Here is a 19978-nt window from a genome sequence, read left to right as displayed (position 1 = left end):
ATCACTACATTCTATTTAAAGAAAACAGTTAGAGCTTGAATGTTGTGTAATATTTAGCTAAAGGGTCTAATTAAAATATTGTATGAATGTTTGGGGAATGTAACGCAGTGGAATATATGAGTATTCTAACAACAACCATAAACCAAGCACATAGGGGTTTTTTTGAGAATAGCATTCCTTCGGACTACATACATCAGACTTACCCAGCCTTAACTTCCACAAACCAGTTCTGGCTATACTGGGACTTCTTCCTTCAGAATGTAACTATCCCTCCTCTCCATCCCCAAGGGGATAAACAGTGTTTGTCCTGTGCATTTCTGTTCCACTCTGCAGGAAACACACAGTAACGTTCCCAGAACTATCACAGGGAGAGGCAGTCAGGGAGGCCAGCGGTAGTCAGGTCTTAAGTTTCTGTTGCCTCTCTGGAAAGAACAGGTGACCAGGTAGACTTGGTCAGTTGACGATTCATGCATTTATAAAGTGAACACAAGGTGTACATTTTTTGGTTTATGAGTTCCTGTCCTTTTGAGCTGAACAGCCCCAGATTTTCCAGCTATGGTTTTATACTAGAGTCGAGAATGTTTGCTGGTGAAGAGCAATGACATGACTTAATATGATTTAAGAAGAGGAGGAGAATTAGTTAAGAATAATAGATGAGGAGATATTTGTTGTAAGACATGCTGCAAAAATAATTACAATAAAATGTGCAAGTTAGGGAAAGAATAAAGGTCCTATAAATTATTCTGCAAGGTGTCTTTGATCGGACTATGAATTCTTTGGTGGTGGTGTCTCTTTGCTGTGGTTCACAGAGTGCCTGTACAAGTGGGGCCTCTCAGCTGATGCTTCCAGCAACTTGTAGTAAAAATACTAATGAGCATGAAGGTAACTTTCCTGTTTGTTCTCATCCATGTTTACTAGTAGAATGAATTAGCTGTTAACTCAGTGGCTCTGACAGCGTAAGTGGCTCTGACAGCGTAATCACATCATTGTCAATGCTGTCTTACAGCTTACTTACTCAACAAGCCCAACTATTCTTAACTAGTCTTTCGCTAGTTTTCCTAACAAGCAAGGGCAACTTTTTCTAGCTTCTAATTTCCTGGTGTTTCCTGTAACTTTGTATTTTTTAATTAAGAAGTTGATTTCTTCGTGATGTTGGTGACCAACAAAAAGATCAGATCAGTTCCTTCCCTCTCACTGAATGAAGAAGTCCACACTCACCTGCTAAATTTTGTTCTGAGGTGATACATCATTTTCAGTTTAGTGAGACTGGTAGAGCTATTAAGTGCTATAAAGGCATAGGCCTTTAGCATGAAAAACTCTCCAGTGTTAGCTGGAATCGACTGAGAAGACAGTTACAGAGTGCAGCCGATCCTTTTTTTCAGATGCATGCTGACAGTATTCTGACTGGAAGAAATATCTCTAAGGAAGTTCTTCACTGCTGAGTTTCACACAAATGGAAGATGCTTGGGTGTAGTCGCTTGAGTTAACCCAGTGCAGGGGTGAACAAAAAAAAATCATGAACAAACCACATCCTTGTTAGCTCTGATTATATTGCTAAGGCATGGGGAGACATAACTCGCTGTTCTTTATGCTATGGTAGGCTTAGTTGTTCACAGTGAACTGTAGGAGAGCCTTTATGTACTTCTGAGCATACACGAGACAGTTCCTTGATCGATGCTGTAAGATTGGTTGCAAGTGGCAAGAGATTTGCCTGGCTTTTGTCACAGAAAGTCAACTATTCATTTTCCTAAAGATAAGATAGAAGTAACAGTGAAGTGGGGAATAAAACGTATTCTATATCATAGAATCCTAGATTCATAGAATGGTTCATCATAATGGTCATTGTGTTATTTATTTACTTTATCTCATCCCGATCCTTTCTTTGTCTTGTCTTTTTATGGCAACTTTTCCAGAGCAGAGATCTTTCTCATGTATTTTAGTCCATCTGTCACCATATATACAGTTTTCACGTGCTGTTATTCTACAACTGCTACTGCACCTTTTTTAGTTGCCAAGGTTGCTTTCAGATGAGTGATGCTTGCCTGCATCTTGCCAGTTACAGCTGTGACATATCAAATCCAGTGTTTCTTCTGAGGCTGACACACCGCCCATCACTCAGCAACCTTGTGTAAAGGTATATTGATACAACAACTTTGTTTTGGAGAATAATTTTTAAAGGTGATGGCACTTACCTAGATGGAGGTGTGGGTTCATCCCTTTGGAGTTGGCTATCTTAAGGGTCCACTGCCAGTCAGTGACCAAAGAGAACAAATGTCTCTGCACATCTTACTTTGGGGCTGTATTTCTTTGCATTCCTGCCATGCTTATAGTGTTTGCAGTGTTTCAAAGCCGTAAGAATATATCTCACATTCCCTCAGTGAGGTAGACAACCATTACCTCGTGGGTCAGCATTTAAATCTGAGATGAATGGGCTGGATGGGAAACATGCTTGCCAATCATGCTTGCTTATCATCTCTGACAATCAAATCCCAAATTATTTTTCTGTCAGTGACCAAAATCATGGCTTTTGTGCCCCAGTCCAGTGTTGCATCCTTAGGCCAAGCATTAGCCTGAAAATGTAGGGGGTTTCTGGGAGGGATGTTAAGGAACACAGACATTCACTTTCCCCGAGACAGACCCAGGTGGTGAGAGTTGCTTGCTACCTGTATACACCCAAATATACTTTTGCTCCTTTCTCCTCTTTCTCTGACTCTGTCCCTCTCCTAGATTGCTAAAATGTTGGCTGAAGATGGCTAACTAAATGTAGAAGTATTGTGTGGAATAAAAATTAAAACCCAGTTGTTAGCCAGTGAGCAGGTTAATCTTACAGCTGAGTCTTTCAAGCAGGTTGTACAGCCTACAAGGATCCACTTTCAGGAATGGAGTCTTTGGAGTGAAAACTTGTCTGTTAGGAGAAGTTTACCTGCTTAATAGAGTGAGGTTTTTTTGGTTTTGTTTTTTTTTTAATTGTTTTAGGACAGAAAGATTTGGGTGGAAGTGTAAGGAACAGATTAAATGTATGTGAAATAATGTATTTTTATTGGTAAGTTACAGCTGCTAGCACAGAAAAAAAACCCAGAATGGAACTCTTCTATTCTTCAAATTATAAAAATAACAATCTTCAAACAAAAGTAACATAGGGTATAGCATCTATTTTGTGAAAGATTTGAAGCCATGTTCTTATTTACAAACCTGGTGGGTTTTTTCCCTTCCATGTTGATGGTTTCTTCAAATGGCTTATTTTCCTTTAAATGCTTTTCAGTGTATTTGCAAAAGTTATTAGTCAGGTAATACAGTATAATTAATTGTTTAATACCTTTGTTGCTGCACTAAAATGGTAATACACAAGTAGTATATATTTCAAATGGAGAGAAAGAAAATGTGCTGAACTTAGAGAAACAGGACTCTTACAAACAAATTATTAGAAGAATTAAGTTTCATATCTGTATAATTTTATTCTGAAGTACAGCTTTACTTCAAGAGTATGAAAGGAATGACATTTTCCCTGACTAGAGAAAGAAAAAATGCTCATTTTAAAACTGTTTCCCCCATCTTTTCTTATGCAGAGGTTTCATCTGCTGTTTAATGGGTAAACTTACTGTGAAGTATAGTTGCTTGTTTAACTTTACCCCTATTCAAGTCTTTGATTTTGGCAGGTTAGTTAATTCAAATAAAATTTGTGAAGTTAAGCACTTTCAAGAAAAGGCATAGGAGAACCTAATTTAACCTAGAGTGTCTCTTTTATTCTTCTGTTATTCATTTGAAGTGCCCTATCAGCTTGAACTGACCAACTTCAGTCATTTCTACCCTTTTATTTTTTTCTCTAATGTAAACTGAAATTCCCTGCTGTTCGTGGTATTTTAGTGTTTAGCATCATTTAATGAGCAGGTATCATTAAACTTAAAAGGTCCTTTTCTGTATATCTCTGATTAGTTAGTGAAAGAACCAAAGAATTCCTCTAATTTATCTTTGCTTCCTTGTTATATTTTGATGTTGGCCCATTTTACGTTTCAGTGCCTTTTTATGAAATATGAAATTATAATTTTGGTGTGAAAGTAGGACAGAAAGTGGAAAAAAAAATCTTTGGCACTGCTAAGATGTTTAAGCTGATATATCTTGTTTACCAAAGAACTAAGAAAATACTGTTTATTTCTAAACTTCTACTCATATAAATATGTGTGCGTGCCTGTGTGGGCACATGTGTGTGTGTTTACACATACAAATATATATAAAATAGATACATATTCTAATGTAAGTATTCATTATCTGTGCTTTGCAAATATACTTATTAACCCCTGCCAGTAACCTTTGCAGCTGGGTACACGTATATTCGGCACAAAATTTCTCCTTTCTTGTACATCCAAAAATCCCATTGAACTCAGTATTGAATTTTAATTTTTAGCAACTATAAGATGAAGGTCCAATTAGTTGATGATACAAACTCTGTAGAATTAAAAACCGGAAAATTATCAGTTATGAGGATGTTGTACATGCTTGCACATTTAGGTTTGGCTATTTAAAAAATAGTAATAATTAAAGATTATTTGGTTTAAGGCACACATCTGTTCTGAATTTTACATTTCAAATCCTTCTTTAGAATAACAGTCCAATTTAAAATACGACTGTCAACTGAAGGCTCATGTGCTCTTCATTGGAACAAGGGTTTTCTGGATCAGGACCATTGTTTATTGTATCAGTTTGTTCTTTTAAGATCTTAAAGGTGTAAATGATTTCATCAATACTGAAATGAATCATTTCCATTACTGAGGTATTTGCCTAAGGTAATTCATCATTTGATATAGATATTGTCATGTTTTAAATAGTGACAGTTACAGTAATTGATTAATGCAATCCAATATACCATTCCAATATACATTTCCCACTTTTGATGTGCTAAAAAATATTCTGGCATTCTGATTTTTTTCTTATTTTCTTTTATGAAATAAAATCTGGGAGATAGAAACACTGCGTGAAGAAAAAATAATGAGGTTTGAATGGAAGTAAAGGTCAGATATTATGTAGAAAGTTGCAGATGGCACTGTATGTCATTAACATTGCTAACATCTAAAAAGATGTAACAGTGCTGCCTACTGGTAAGACGTAGTAGTATTAAAGCATTAAAGTCAGTGTAGTGAAATTGTGTGTGCGCCATATCCTTCACTGTAACAACAGCGTTCTCTAGTTTTTTATGCCCTGATAAGTATTGACAAGATTCATGGTTTTGAATCAGGATTAATAACATATTCTTACATGTGTCACTTGCATGGACACTGGATGTGGAAACTAAAAGATGTCATTTTTTATGGACACTTGCAAAATTCTGTTCTAACGTAATTCTGTGCATTCTGAATTTTTTGTAGTGAAATTGTCTGTATTAGCTATAAAATTGATTTTATTAATAATGTTTTCCTGCTTAGAAATAAGTTGCCACCTGAAAAAAGTCTTTATTTCATGTTACTTTTAAAGAGTTACCTTGTGAAATGCAAAAATGGCAACCATTTTAATAGGAGTAAGAATGCATAGCAGATGCAGAGCTGCTTTTCCAAGAAAATAAAACCACTTTATAAGAAACTCAGTAGTTTTAAAGATGGAGAAACTAAGACAGTGAATTACTAAGATTAAAATTTTAAACTTAATTGTCTATAAAGTTTCATATTTATATGTTATTTTCAGGAGTAAGGACCTATTTCATCCCTTTGAGAATTAGAACATTTGTTGAGATATCGAAGGGAATTATCAGCTTGCCTCTAAGTATGCAGCTTCAAAACTGGGATTGACTTCAACGGTACAGTAAGAGTGGGGTATAAACCTGGTGGGGAAAACTCTGATCTTCCATCTCCAATACAGCACTTTGCAGATGTTACTGATTACAAAGACAGGCCAGTTATTTACTTACATTGATGTAAGGACCTCCCTACCTATTTATTTTAAAAAGCCACACATTCTAGAGTTAATAAATGGAAGCTTTTTGAGACGGTGGTCCTATTTGAAGACCCTCCCAAAAGCCGGAGGCAGAGGTTGAAGAAAGCTGCTTTACCCCAGCGGTGAGGAGCTGGAAGCACTGAGGAATTCCATCAGCTGGGCAAGGTCTAGACATTTATATGCATAGCTCCTTTTTCCCTCGATGTGGAATCTCTTTCTTTGCTTGAAGTATCTTCCCTGGGAGTCCCAGACTGGAAGCCAAGGCTGCCTGCAGGAGCTTGGTATCGGTCCTGGAGGTGATTCAGGGAGCAGATGATACTTCTGGCTAATTTTCTCATGCCACCTTGTCCTTGATTATTTTCAGGAAAAAGGAAAAGATGCAACAAGGAACTAATTCTAGTATCTTCTGCTAGTCTTCCACTTGAGGCATCTGCTGAGATAATAGGTAAACAAGGACTAGTTCCAGGAAAGCTGCCCCTTCTCCTCTTAAAATAAACTTGTTATTGCTAGTTACTATGGCAGCTTGAAGCCTGTAAATCAAATATGTATATTGCCGATAGTGATGCACAGCCTTTTAGAGCGCTGCAAGAACAAAGGTATTTTGTAAGTTCATAATAACCAGTGAATTCTGAATGTGGAATTTTTAGAATTGATCAAATATGAGGAACATTTAGGAGGCAATCTTTACAAAAAATGGTCACTACAGTGTTGTGCCATGCAGAATACCAGTCCTGGTTTACTTGTACATGCTTTATGCGTCTCACACCTGACTAGCAAAGATCCTGCTGTATTCCACATGATTGCATACCATATCTCAAATAGCTTTACATGTAAAAACATAGCTATGTTATCACTCAGAAGTAATAATTCTTTTAAAAATCATGTCACCCATGCAAACAGAGTTTAAACAGCTCTCCTTCCCCAGACTTTTGACTTTCACTGAGAACGGAAGGCACATGTCTTTCTCACTCACTTCAACCCGTTCTCCACCTTTCTCCTCTCAGTGAGGTTCCAGCTCTAACAGATAACGCTGCATAAATGCAGTCAATAAAAATTTAGGATTACATTTATGTTTGATTAGCTTGGTTTTTTTTATTTCTTATACTTTCATCTGACTGCCAAATCTAAGCAATTGAGCCCCATGACACAGAGTTCAGTACATCATAACATACTGTCTGAGAAAACATTAGTAAGTACTGTATAACATTATTATCCCTGTATCCTAAGCAGGCATGATATGAAAACTGCATTTGCAAAATGATAGCCATTTTTGCATTGTTCTTGCAGGATGAATACAGCAAGTAAAATGTCATTGTAGATTATGTAACAAAATGTCTGAAACTGTAATGTAGCCATGTAAAAATGCAGTTTTAACATGATGTGCTGTAGCATAATGCATAGAAATTACACAAATTACTGTTAAAAACAGATGAAACCCTCATTCCAATGTATGTTCAGTTTACAGAGGGATATTCTCTTCCCTCGTGCCTTACAAGCCAAAGTGGAAGGTCCAAGAAGCTGTCAGTCTCCTTTGTTTTTCATCATGAGTATTGAGAGAAGTTTGACTCGGAAAACTTTGAAACTTCTCTTCAGCATATACTGCCTTCAGCGAGGTTCAAGAAAGAGTTTCTATCCGCTCTTCCTAGATAAGAAACTGAGATAGCCAAAACTGGAAAAGGATAGAGGGCCCAAATCCACATTTTTACCTCCTTATCCTCAACTGAGTGCTATTTTCTTAAATGATAATCTCTTCCAGTTGTAGACTGGCTGGGGTTTTGTGGGTGTGAGTCTTTCTTGTATCTTCCAATGCAAGGCTAAACCCATGATCTCCCAACTGGATAGTCATCAATTTGTGTGAAGTTCTGCGGCCATGGTAGCATAGCTGATCAGGCAGGTATGCTGAAGAATCCTGCAATGGGCAAGCCAGATCAGGCTAGAGAAACATGGTTTTTACTATATTATCAGAAGGGATTGACTTGGATTACTGGAAAATCAGTTGCAGAAAAGGAAGGTACTGAAGAGCACCCTTCTGAAGGAGGTGGAGAGCTCCAAGACAGGTTAGAACACAAGGATTGCTCAGGAATGTTGGAAAATATTAAGGAAAGAGAAGTTTGCAATTTTATTTTGCTGGCAGCTCTGTTTCTAGTAAATTTTTCATGGAGTTGGGAGGTGGGTGTGGGTGGGTGAGTGAAGCAACAAAAACATCAGTAGGATGAGCCTTGTTTCACTGGGATACCACTGCAACTGGATTTTTAGGCTCTGCATAGACTGTCAAATAAGCCATACTCAGGATCACCCCCTTGCTGTGAGTCCCACTGCACAGAACATCAGATGTCTATAGTGTATATTCCCTGAGCTTCCAAAGCAATTTGTGGCAAGATCCACCTGCTTATTTGGAATGGTTCCTGCAATGTTCTCACTTGTGAACTGTGCTTGCAAATTGTCTGATGGAGCGCTAGCTTGTATGACTGAAAAGCATTCCAAGTGCAATTTTAACAATTTCAAATGTAGGTGATCATACTCTAGTGCTCAGGAGTGTTTCTGGGAAGTATTTGATTTACTAGTATAGATCAAGCTGCCAAGTCCCTGGAAGTGGCAGTAAATGGTGACTTTGGCATTGTGAATGGATCCTTACTAGCACCAGAGGAGCTGAGAAATTAGGTGGAGCTAAGCCTGATGAGCATTTAGATGAGGGACATCAGCCTGGGCTTTTAGCTGTTACTGTACTTAATCAAACTTCAAAAAGAAGTAATTCCTGTTATCAAAATAATGTAATTTTCCTTCAAAATATCTGTCAGATGTCCTCCTTGGTTACTTGGAGGAGGACATCTATAGGTAGAATAGATATGCTTACATATTTTTAATCATCCCAGTTCCTCTGATGAGTTGGAGTAGTCAGAAAAGGCTTGGCCCGTAAAGAATAGGGTTTAGGTACACATTACGTCTTCTACAAGAGCAGTTGTTACTCCCTGCAGGACTAAATCTAGACATCTTCCTTAAAATTTAGTTTTCTTCCTTTTACTTTCTCATTTTTAGGTTCATTCCTATTTTGACTGAGTAAGACTGCAGTTGTTAGAAAGGATTCTCTTTTGGCTGCTGCTTTCTCTGCCTTTCCCCAGTTTATTGCTCCATGTTCAGCTGTTCCTTTTGCCATCACATACCAAGATTTGGTTGTATTCTTTTTGGCCTCGGCCTCCTTTCAGAAAGTTTGAATTTGTACTGGTTTTTTCCCCTTTGCCTCATCTTCCATATTCCATTTATTATTTTGACCCAGATTTGGCATCATGTTTATCAATTGGTAAGAGATAACCATGAGCTATACCCTTGAAATTGTTTTTGGTGTTCCTCTTTCAGCTTGCCGGGAATCTGTTGTGGATATACCACTTGTGAGGCATCTGAGGTGTTGAGAACCATGCCGTGCATCTTTTCTAATCTCTCCTGGAGATGTTCCATTTTTCATAAGTAATCAAGAGCAGGAACTTGAAGACAAGTGGAATGTATTTGTGATGAAAATCCTTAAATGATATGGTGGGATAGGTGGGGTGTTTCTTATGATCTCCTTTCTATTTAAAAAGCAAACTTTATTTAAAAATCAAACTTGATTTCATCCCAGTACAAAGCAATAACTTTTTAATATTGCAAAATATTTGAAGAATTGCAGAAGAACTCCTTTTCAATCTGTAATGTGCAATATATATTTCCTTTATGAATTAATGAGAAAGTGAAGCATCACTGCAACATTTACACTGACTTAAGTAATTAGTGTTTGATGTATCAGTTACGGGCAAAAACGTAAGTCACATGTCCTCAGTTCAGCATCATGAGAAACTTCAGGGGACTGACTATTCGTAGTAAAGCTGGTGGGAATACTTGGGAAGTTTTAGTTGTGAACATGCTTTGAATACCTTGCTGAATCAGACCATAATAGGGGAGTAGATATTATATGAGCTGCCAGGAGCTATGTAGTTACTTAGATATTCAGTGACATTTTTATTTACCATGTCAAACGTGGCATTTTGCAGGACCCCACAGCATTTATTGTAGGGCCTGCAGCTTTTAAACCACCTTCCACTCCTTTTGCTGCAGTTTTGCAGAAGAGTAGCCATGCTGCTGTACTTCGTGCTCAATGCACTGTTCTCCTTTGCTGCTAGGCAAAATCCTTGCAAGCTTTGCAGCTCTGAAGGGCAAATTTGTGCATGTGAAATGTGCAAATTTGGGAATCACCAACTGTCTCCAGTGTGCAGAGCTGTTTACAGTGGTGCCTCTCAGCCTACATGGTAGCAGAACTTCTGGCACTTGAGTGATGTCTTTTCATCCAGGGAGGCAAAGCGTTGGATTACTTTCATAGACTTCGAGGCTTCAGTGCCACGTGGTATTTCAGGCATTACTTGCTGGTTTGCAGCTTGTCTGTGAGAACTGAGACGGTCTTTCAAAGATGCTTTCAATGGGTTTCTGATGTGCAATGGAAAGCGATGTAGTACAGACTCATTCTACCTGACCTAGTACTGATCCACCTAAGTACTTCTACATAGCACAGCTGTATGTCCATGCAGAGACATTCATTTTGGTATTAACACTGAAAAGCCCTGCTGAGTGTCTGAGCGCCATTCTGCAGCTAGCTGGAATGCTGATGGTTCGTGTTTAACTGTGGAGTGGAGTCATCCCTTTAGACTTCCAAGTGAGACACTCCAGATTCTGAGGATCTTCAGTTTTGATAAATTTGTCATCTCTTCTGTCAAATAAATATAATTATTTTCTTGATAGAATTACAGATCTAGTGAGCAAAACGAGAAAAAAAGAAATGAAGCAGCAATTTTGTTATAACTTCTGGCAAAGTATTTAATGAAGACTAACCCCAAAATAAGTTAGAATCCAAAGCTGGTTAGAAGGACTGTAGATAACAATATGGTAAGATACCAGCTGGTGAATCCCAGATCCTTCTGGCATCTCTGCTCTTATTTAATTAATTATCCAGAATACTACTAAAAGCGTGTCAGTGAGAAAATACTAATTGGTTAGAGTTGTCAACACTAAAAGCACTAACAGAGTAACAAAAGCTTTCAGCACAGGATAACTGTCTATACAGGGATGAGGAAATCAAGACTCTGTCACCATTAAATTAATCATAGAAAGTGTATATACAATCTCATTTGCCATATCTTTTATTTTATCTTTTAACCATCTAGAAAGGTATCTGAGTACCCATAAAGACTGCAACAGAGGGAGCAGTCACACAACCAGAAAATCAGAATGTTTTTGCCTCCAAGTAAGTTAATACACTCGAGAGAGGGTAAATTGAAATTCAGGAACCCAGACAAAAGAGACGTTGGGGTGAGGAAATGACAGTGAGGCACATTGCGCTAGGTCTTAGGCCACCTTGTTTTTATTCCTGTCTCTGCTGCTGGCTTGCTACATGACCTTGATCCAATCAGTTCCTTATTTTATGCCTCAGTTTTTTCATCTGTTAAAAAATGGGGATAATGATACTGAGTTGCTGATGAAAAATGCTTTACAAAATGTGGGCGCTATTATAAGCAGGGTATCAGATCATCAGGTCGGTAGCTAATGGTTCATGAATTTGTAACTATAATGTAAAACTATGTAATTGGTAACTATGATTTACTACAGGTAAAATATTTCGTTTAAGTCTGAGCCTTGGTTAACCAAAACAAACATGAAGGGATTCAGTGAGGGAAAAAAGGTTGGGGTTTTTTTTGGGGGGGTGTGTGTGATGATTTAAGATTTTATTTATATATATAATATATGTACACACACTATTAGTTAGATTTTTAGATGAGGTAGATTTTGTAAACCATGTCTAAAGCTGTTTGGAACAGATACTCCAATGCATTTTGATAGGTGCAGCATAAGAATGAGAAGGAGTTACCAGAACAGTGTTACCAAAGTTCATGCAAACTTACTCAAGGTAGCTGTGGATGATTTGATCTGCATGTTCTATTGCAGCCCTGTGCATGCACAGATCCAACTGATGCGGTTTTAGCGTAACACTATTGCACAAAGTTTGTCTTGGCTAATATATGGGACATGACTTCGCTATGCAGGTGCTGGAGCAGCGATCTGAGCATGCACAAGGAAACCTGGTGCGTTCCCAGTTGAGCAGAGTTGCTGTGCTCGCTGAGCAAGTGTGAGAGCTGGTCTGTGCATGCACAGGGAACTTTGGCAAATGCTTCTGTAAATCCTCTGGCCATTGCATGTGACAGCCAGAGGTGGCTTGGGTAATGTCTACAGTACTCAAGAATATCCATGAGCCAGGACTGGTAATAGATAAAATCATGGGCTTCTGGTGGAATTTAAGTAGAATGGACCCTCTGGGGGTGATGCTGCCCCATGCCCCACTCAAAGCACAGTTGACTTAGACCAGGCTGATCAGAATGATCTGAGGGTGGAGACCTGTTGCAGTATTAGACTTCACTGTAAATGATTTTTTTCCATCATCTAATCAGATATCCTTCTGTTGCAACTTGTGTCCATTGCCTTTTGTTGTGTTGCTGTGTGCCTCTGGTTCCACCTTTCCACACCTTAGCATTCAGGGTCCTTGAAGACAGTAAAGGGATCTTTACATAGCTTTCTCTTCTGAAGGCTGAACACACCCAGCAGTCTCAAACTCTCTCCATACATAATGTCCTGGCTCCCTTAGCACCTTGATGGTCTGCTGGACTCCCATAGTATGTTGGTGTCTTGTACAGAAGCGTACAGCACAGTACTCCAGATGCAATGCCGCAAGTGCCAAACAGAGAATAAACCATTTCCTTTGACCCAATGCCTACACTTCAGCGTACAATTGGCCTTCTTAGCTGCAAGGATACCTGCAGGGTCATGTTCAACTTGTCCATCAGAACACCTCAGACCTTATTTGGAAAAGATGCTTTCTATTCTGTTGCATCATCACCTCTAGTACAGGGTTCTTACCTCCCAGGGACAGTACTTTGCACATGCTTTTGGTGAGGTTCTGCATGAAGTTCTTCATCAGCTCACTCTTCTGGCCTATTGAGCTCCTTCTCAATAGCAGCCCAGGAGTGCTTCCACGTCCTCTCCACACACCCCAGTTTGGGACCATCCATGGGCATGCTGAGGGTACGCTCCATTCTGTTGCCCAGACTGTTGAAAAAGATTTTGCACAGTATTGGTCCAGTACTGATCATGAGAAGCATCACTAGTATCTGGCTGCCAGCTGGTTTTCATACTGCTCATCTCAACAAACAGAAAAAAGCCACATTGGAGAAAGAGGGTCTCAGCTGCATGTGGGCTGATGAACAGAGCAAAACTGCCAAAGTGAATTCACAATACTCCTTCTGGCCCCAAAGAGAGCTCTTCTGCATACCAGAGATTATAGATCACTCCACAGTGTGATAACAGTCTTACCTCTAAGAGGCTTCAGCACAGAAATAGGGCAATTATCTAAAAATGATAGCATGCATAGACCTTGAAGATATAAGAATGGGAAAATAGTGTAGTATGGCATGTAAACAGTTGAAATCAGGGAAATTTTTGGCTGAATGTCAATTATAAATGTTTAATGAGAAACGTGACTATACAAGAGTGTCTTCTACAAGAAATAGCTGAGTTCTAGCTAGTAAGAATCTTAATTTCTCTCTCATTTGCTGAGAAAGATATGGGCTAAAGCTTTTTGTATGTTTGGTATTTCTGATGTCTGTGGCTATGAAAGAAGTTATTTGCTGCACTGTTACATTCTTTTCTTGTGGGTTTCATACCTGAACTCCTAGCCAGAATAGACTGGGACTGAAATACAGTGAAAGGTTGGACTGGAGAACTACTAAACACAGATGTGTATTTCAGTGTAACATTATTATGTAGCTTTGTTTATGAAATATATTTTCTCTCTTTTATATTCTTATCACTGTGTAATCTGAATAGCTTCTTGCAAGATTCTATGTGGTCTCTTAAGTCCTGGTTTTCTTCCCCTAACGTGAAAAGGGGAAAAAAAAGGCTATTAGCTTGAAAAAGGAGGTTTCTTTTTAATGATTGGGCTTGAAACGCCAAAGAAATCCACATTTCTGGCCTAATCCTGTATGAAATCCCATTAGATAGTGGCTCCAGTGAAACTTAGAGCTTATTTAGTTCCTGAGTGTGCAGATCTGATCATACTTGGGCTAGAAGTCTCTGTTTGTGATTTTAATGCTTTGTACACTCCAGATACTCAGTGCCACTAAATCAGTGTAAGCCTGGTGCAGTAGCATAATCTGCTTTACTAGTTAAAGTTAAAAGTTAATCTTTTACATACATCTGCTTGCTTTTCTGTCTTGATGGCACTCTTTTCTCCTAACGCTTTTCCACAGGTACTAGCTCTTGTAGTTAGTTATCATAATTTATTTTAAGTTGCCATCCAACTAACACAAAATTTGCTAAACCTATTCCGAAGTGCCTGGCACTCTTTTCACTGTGGCGGAGTGCACCTGTTTATAGTAGGCCAGATTTTTCCCCAAATGTCTCGTTTAAAGAACAACATCAATGATCATTTCAACTACTCTCGTGCCAAATCCTGTCAAAACGTTTTTGTTTCTGCACATCATCATTATTCGTTTATGACTGCGTGGCCGTGGGAAAAGAATTTCTTCGTTAATTACAGACAGGGAGCCTGCAGAGGGAGCTCAAACCCTTGTTTATGTGGGTCTTACTAAAATAGCAATTTTTTTCTACAGGCAGTGGAGTAACTTGTTATTTAAATATAGAAGAAATTTGTTCTTCAGTGTATAAGGTTTTTGTATGTGGCATCTAGCTGTTTTGGAGATACATGTGAGAGTAAAAGCATTTGCAAAGTGACTGGGAAGAGTAAGGATTTCTGGGACTTGGTAGGTGGCACTGTTTAAAATTTCCAGAGCTGTAATCTCCAGACCTCCAAGCCTTCCTTTTGGGTTGTCATTCTGGGTAGAAAATAGCTTCAGTAGGTCACTGCTCTGTCAGGTCAGAGCCAAAATAGTGCAGAAAGACCAAATCGAACTCCATGAATTGGCACTTCCATCAGGAACGTGGAGCTGGAATAAATGAGGCCAGGAATAGATGAGCTGAGGCGGCTGTTGCAGACCTTCATCAAGGAAGGACAGAGCGTTCCTTATTTTGGGTGGGAGCAGGTGACAAGACTTCTGGTTGAGTGAGAGCTTCGAAAACATCTGAGTTCTTTTGCTGACTGTGACACATTTTGTCGTGAATATCATGAGAGGAGGGAAATGTGTAAATGCCATTGGAAGGAACCAGTACCATTGCAACCTGCTGTTTGAAAAACTAAAAAAAAAACCCCACCCAACATTAAACATATGCAAATCTAGCAAACAGAGATAAGCAATGGTGGTTTTGAGGAGGGCAGCACTGCGTCCCTTAATCCTCCCCTTGGTAGGTGCAGGGATTTACTAAAACCATGATCCTGTGGTGCCCTGGGGGGGGTGTCTCCAGTTGCAGAAGGCCCTTGCCTTGCAGTTGTGAAGTGTATTGAACTTCCCATCCTTTCTCTTCCCGCTGAACATAACTGTGTTGTTTCCTATCCTGCCAGACATTTTGGCTTTGTAAGAGACAGGAGCGTGTATGCAGCCCGTCTGGGAACCTGCCAAACTTGGCTGCTGTGAAGGCAAGAAATATCAGCGAGTTTATTCTATTTTGAGAGTCCTTTAATAATTGAGGGTGGAAGAATCATTTCAGTGGTACTGTTGGGGTTTTTTTTGGTGAAAATAGGTTTTCCCTGTGATTGCTTCTTGTGCCTATTGGCAGTGGCTCTGACACGCACTCAGAACAGTCTGAAATGAAGATTAGCCTTGGTAGCTGGTTGCTAATTTCAAAGGTATAATAGAGGCAAAATGGTTCTGTTATTTTTTGGGTCTTTCTGGTGAAATTGTAAATACTACTAGAACCAATGAGGCCGATGGTGTATTAGTGCATACTGAAAAACTAAACTCTTTGCAGGGAGAGGGTTTTACCTATCATTCTAGCTTCTTTCATATCTTGTGTATGTGACAGGATTTTTGAATCTGTCTTCAGTTCTGGATGATACAGAATATCTGGCTGTCATTCACTAAAATGCATATGGTATCTTTCGATATGGCTTTTTTCAAGTACTACTTGTGTCTTCTTTAATTTGCTGGAATACATCTTGAAAGTCTCAAGTGGCTATTTTAAGTTTCCTACTTGGAGAAAAGGTGTCAGTATGCTAACAGGTTTTTTTGTGAATTAAATATTGATGTTAAATGGCTACGAACAAGAACAAACAGTCAACAAATCAGTGGGTTGTAAATAGTGAATTGAAACTCACTGTTCTTCTTTACTGTATCTCTAGATCTACATACAGTTGTCAGAACTTCCTCCTGGTAAACACAGAGTGGTCGTTAGTATTGGCGGAGGGGAATCTAAACCAGAGATCTAGAAACCTCCCTCCCTCCAACCTGTTCTAGTTTGGTTTATTGCCAAAACCTCTCAGAGTTTCATAAACACCCTGGGTTGAGAACATATTTGTAGTTCATTGCAAACAGAGCCTTTAAAGAATATCTGGCCACTCCACTGTTTTTAATCTAGTATCCTTGGTCACATGCTGCAAGTAAAAACTGTTATTAACCAGTTGGTTCATGACTATCTGTGTGTTGTAGTGTGATGGCAACTTACTGTTTGCAACAGAACATGATCTGTCTTTGATGCACTTGGGTAGAGAGGTTTGTATCCACAGCAGTTAATTACAGAATAGTCAAGAGATTAACCATTCACACTGTCTCAGTTTTTAAAAACAGTAATAAATTTATGTACAATAAATACTGAACTCCTAGTAAGTTGTTAATTTTTTTTTCCCAAAGATGTTTGTAACATAGTTTAATATTAACCTTATGAGGGAGAAAAAGAAGGAAGTGTTGACAAAGTATTAACAATTAAGGACTTCGGGTTTTGAGTGGAACCGACTACAATCATCGCTGGAAACCAGAGACTTTTTTTCAGTCATTCATTAAGTGAAAGATGTTTTGAGTAAAACCCATGTACATGAACTTCACATGTGACGGGCACCAGCTGCTGGGCTCATTCCCTATTCCCCGCTAGGGCTCCCGATCACCCTCACTGTGTTTGTGCCAGTTCCCACTCAGGCCTTCTCCTGAAGCTTCCCCCCCACCCCAGGAGGCAGAGAACGACAGCAGACAGGATTGTTCACCCTTGGATCCACTCCAGCCAGACTGACTTCCTTTACCCAGGACAATCCTTCAAGACAAGTCTTGTGCCCTCGCTTGCCCTCACGTGTCCCTGTGCCATGCTGAGGGACACACAACTCACACCATTGTCATCGTGCTGTAAGACCCCACACTGCTGATCTGTGGCCCAATCCTCTCAATATTTAGGATACTTCGAACTGGGAAATTAATGAAAAATAAATGATTGTACTTTGTATCATGTGGTCACCTAGGGTGCAGAGTTGCAGGCTGAGTTGTATAAATTGAGAAGGTGGCAGCTCACCCGTGTATCATCACCCGTGCATCAGTCCTCACCAGTGCTGTTGGTTAGGGTTTGCTTCTTCGCGGTGTCTTCACAAGCATTGAAGGCGTAGGTCCCAGAGTCACTTACTGAACATGTTCCCGAGTTTGTTCCTAGACTGCCCCAGTGGGATGGCAGCAGCAGTAAAACCATCTTCAGTACAAAGTGAGTGTGAGTTCCCGCAGGGACTTTTCACTGCGGGGCTCTAATAAACCCTTGGAAAGTGAAAATCCACCTACAACAAGCATCCAAGGGTTTGTGTCTTACTCATTTGACATCTGCATATAGCAAACAATAATGTTGTTGGAAAACCGGGAAATTGGAGGCCAAATGGTCAATCCTTCCTCTTCCCTGTGGTTGCATATAATTGCTACCAATGTTAATTGCTGTTAATTGAGTAAGATGGGGGGGAAACAGCTTGCTAAGCAAGCTTAACTTTAAAGACTAGAAATTTGGAGGGCCTGCTTTAAAGTTGTTCATGGCATCTGTAATTTTACTATCCTTGTTACGTTCTCATTATTAAAATACAGCTTGAATAGAAACAGTAAATTTTTGATATCTAACTATTTAACCCTAATGTTGTAAATGTAGGGAGCAGCATTTGTATACCAGGAAATAAATGACAAAATTCGACTGTTGGGGTTTTTGTTTGTTTGTTTGTTTTGTTTTGTTTTGTTTTAATTAGGATTAAATATGGTAGTGTGTGTTCTGTGATCACATCTACAGTATAATGTAAATACATACAATTTAAACCTAGTAATTATTCTGTAAATTCATGATTGTGTCTCCTTCTAATTCTTACCTGTTCAAATAGTCTTGTCTGTCCTCTCCCATGCATAAAGGTTTTGCAGGGTTAGCCTCTGACTTCTAGTTACTAGTAGTTAAATGAATACAGGGTTTCCCTAAATATCATCCATGCATTTTGGAATTTTTATTACTTAATGCTGATATGTACTATTCACATTTCTTCCTCATAGTTCCTTCTAGTGCTCAGGACTGTTATTAAATCAGTTCTTTGGCTTATCAGTGCAAAGCTTGCTTATAGATCATGCAGTACTAGAGATAGCATCCAACTGTTGCAAGAGCTGACAGTTGTCCAGAGGATTACAACTGAGATCATATCGAGTTTGGGGGGATCCTGACCTGTTATATGTTCTTTTGCATAATTGTTTCTGGAGGCAAAAGGGCAGTAAGGATGCAGAATTAGAGCAACGCATTTGACGGGAACTTGTCATCTGAAAAACAGTTTGCATTGCCTGTCATCTTTTGTTTGGTAGAAAACAGGCTGTGACATAATACCTGTCACTGCCAGCGGGTTTTTCTCTGCACCCTGGAGTGAAAAATCCCATGCAGTAGCAGCCTGAGGTGTAGGCTACCTATGTAACTGCACAGGACCCGGCTGTTATAGAGGTCTTTATTTGCATACAGGGGCCCACCTGCTCCAATTAAGGAGGGAAGAAGATACGGGGTGATTAAAAAAAAAAAAAAGAAAAGAAAAAGAAAACCTAATGACAGCCTTGATCCTGGGTAAGGAGGTAAAGAAATGTCTTCTGAGTTTGTTGTTGGGCCAGAAAGAATTCAGTGCAGAAGGGAGAACAGTAAATGCAAAAGACACCAAGTGCACCTCTAGGTTGTTAGGCCAAAAGCTGGTGGCAATGAGTTGAAGGTTGGAACTGGAAACTTAGTTTCTGGTGAAAAGATGGCAAGTGAAACAGAGAGAAATTACATAATTCCCTGATACTTGAAAATGTGTTATTTTTTTTAATTACAGAATAGCACTCTGTGTTGTGACATCTATGGAAAATTTATGCCTTGGAATTAATTCTAATCTGCATAATAGAGTAGGTGTATTGACTGTTTTATTTAAGAGTGTGGAGTGTGTTTTAGGAGATTATGATGGTGATGATGATGATGATGAGAATACTAAGGATTAAAAGGGTTTTGACAAATGCAGTGGTATCATAGGCATTGAGAAGCATATCCTCCCATGGTTTTTCTTTTTCCTTTCCTATGCTGCATATGGTTTTGAAATTGTTTGCTAGTTTACTTCTGACTCAGGCTTTGGTCAGTATTTTGTTGTCTTTGTAAATGCCTGATATAAAATATTTAGAACTGAACTCAAGGTTAATGTAATTTTAACCAGCTAAACTTGACGTACCTCTGATACAGCTTTGTGGAGGAGGCACCTATCGCTTGATAGCTGTGTGAAACTGTTGCCTACAGAGATGGGCTCTTGACACTGTCTGCCAGCCTCAGGCTGTCCGCTTTGTGTCTGCTTTAATTGAAAATTAATAGTTAGGGGGTTGCTATGGAAATGATACCATTGCTTGCAGACAGCAAACCCAGCTTTTTGCAAAGAGACACTAGTGGTATTGTTTGTCCTTGTTGACCTCAGAAGTTCAAAAGCCTGGAGGAGGAAAGGAGATGCAAATATTTTACTTAAAAAAAATAATTTGCATATTTATAACATTATTTTTGAATGTCAGAGATATCAGGGTTTTTTAACAAACTTTTGTGGGCAAAATGAGAGCGTAGGCTTTTGAATGTTGTGTTGATTGTTATTAGACCGCTTTGCAGGTTG

The 19978-nt window shown here is 39.0% G+C and overlaps 1 protein-coding gene across 10 annotated transcripts in view; it reads left to right on the top strand.

Moving 5' to 3' along the window:
* The window catches only part of FOXP2 (forkhead box P2), a 445070-nt gene that overhangs the window by 209608 nt on the left and 215484 nt on the right, over positions 1-19978 (top strand). Inside the window, exon 1 of one of the 10 annotated variants that reach the window (XM_056339331.1) lies at positions 5697-5790. The exons of the other annotated variants lie outside the window; for them this stretch is intronic. The gene's annotated coding sequence lies outside the window, so the exon portion shown is untranslated. Of the gene's footprint in view, positions 1-5696; positions 5791-19978 lie in introns of those variants that run through there. 10 annotated transcript variants of the gene reach the window in all.

Source organism: Falco biarmicus, chromosome 5 (genome assembly GCF_023638135.1).
Source record: "Falco biarmicus isolate bFalBia1 chromosome 5, bFalBia1.pri, whole genome shotgun sequence".
NCBI classification, from domain to species: Eukaryota; Metazoa; Chordata; class Aves; order Falconiformes; family Falconidae; genus Falco; species Falco biarmicus.
The sequence above is the reverse complement of the archived record's forward strand: the minus strand, read 5'-3'. Positions and strand labels throughout refer to the sequence as shown.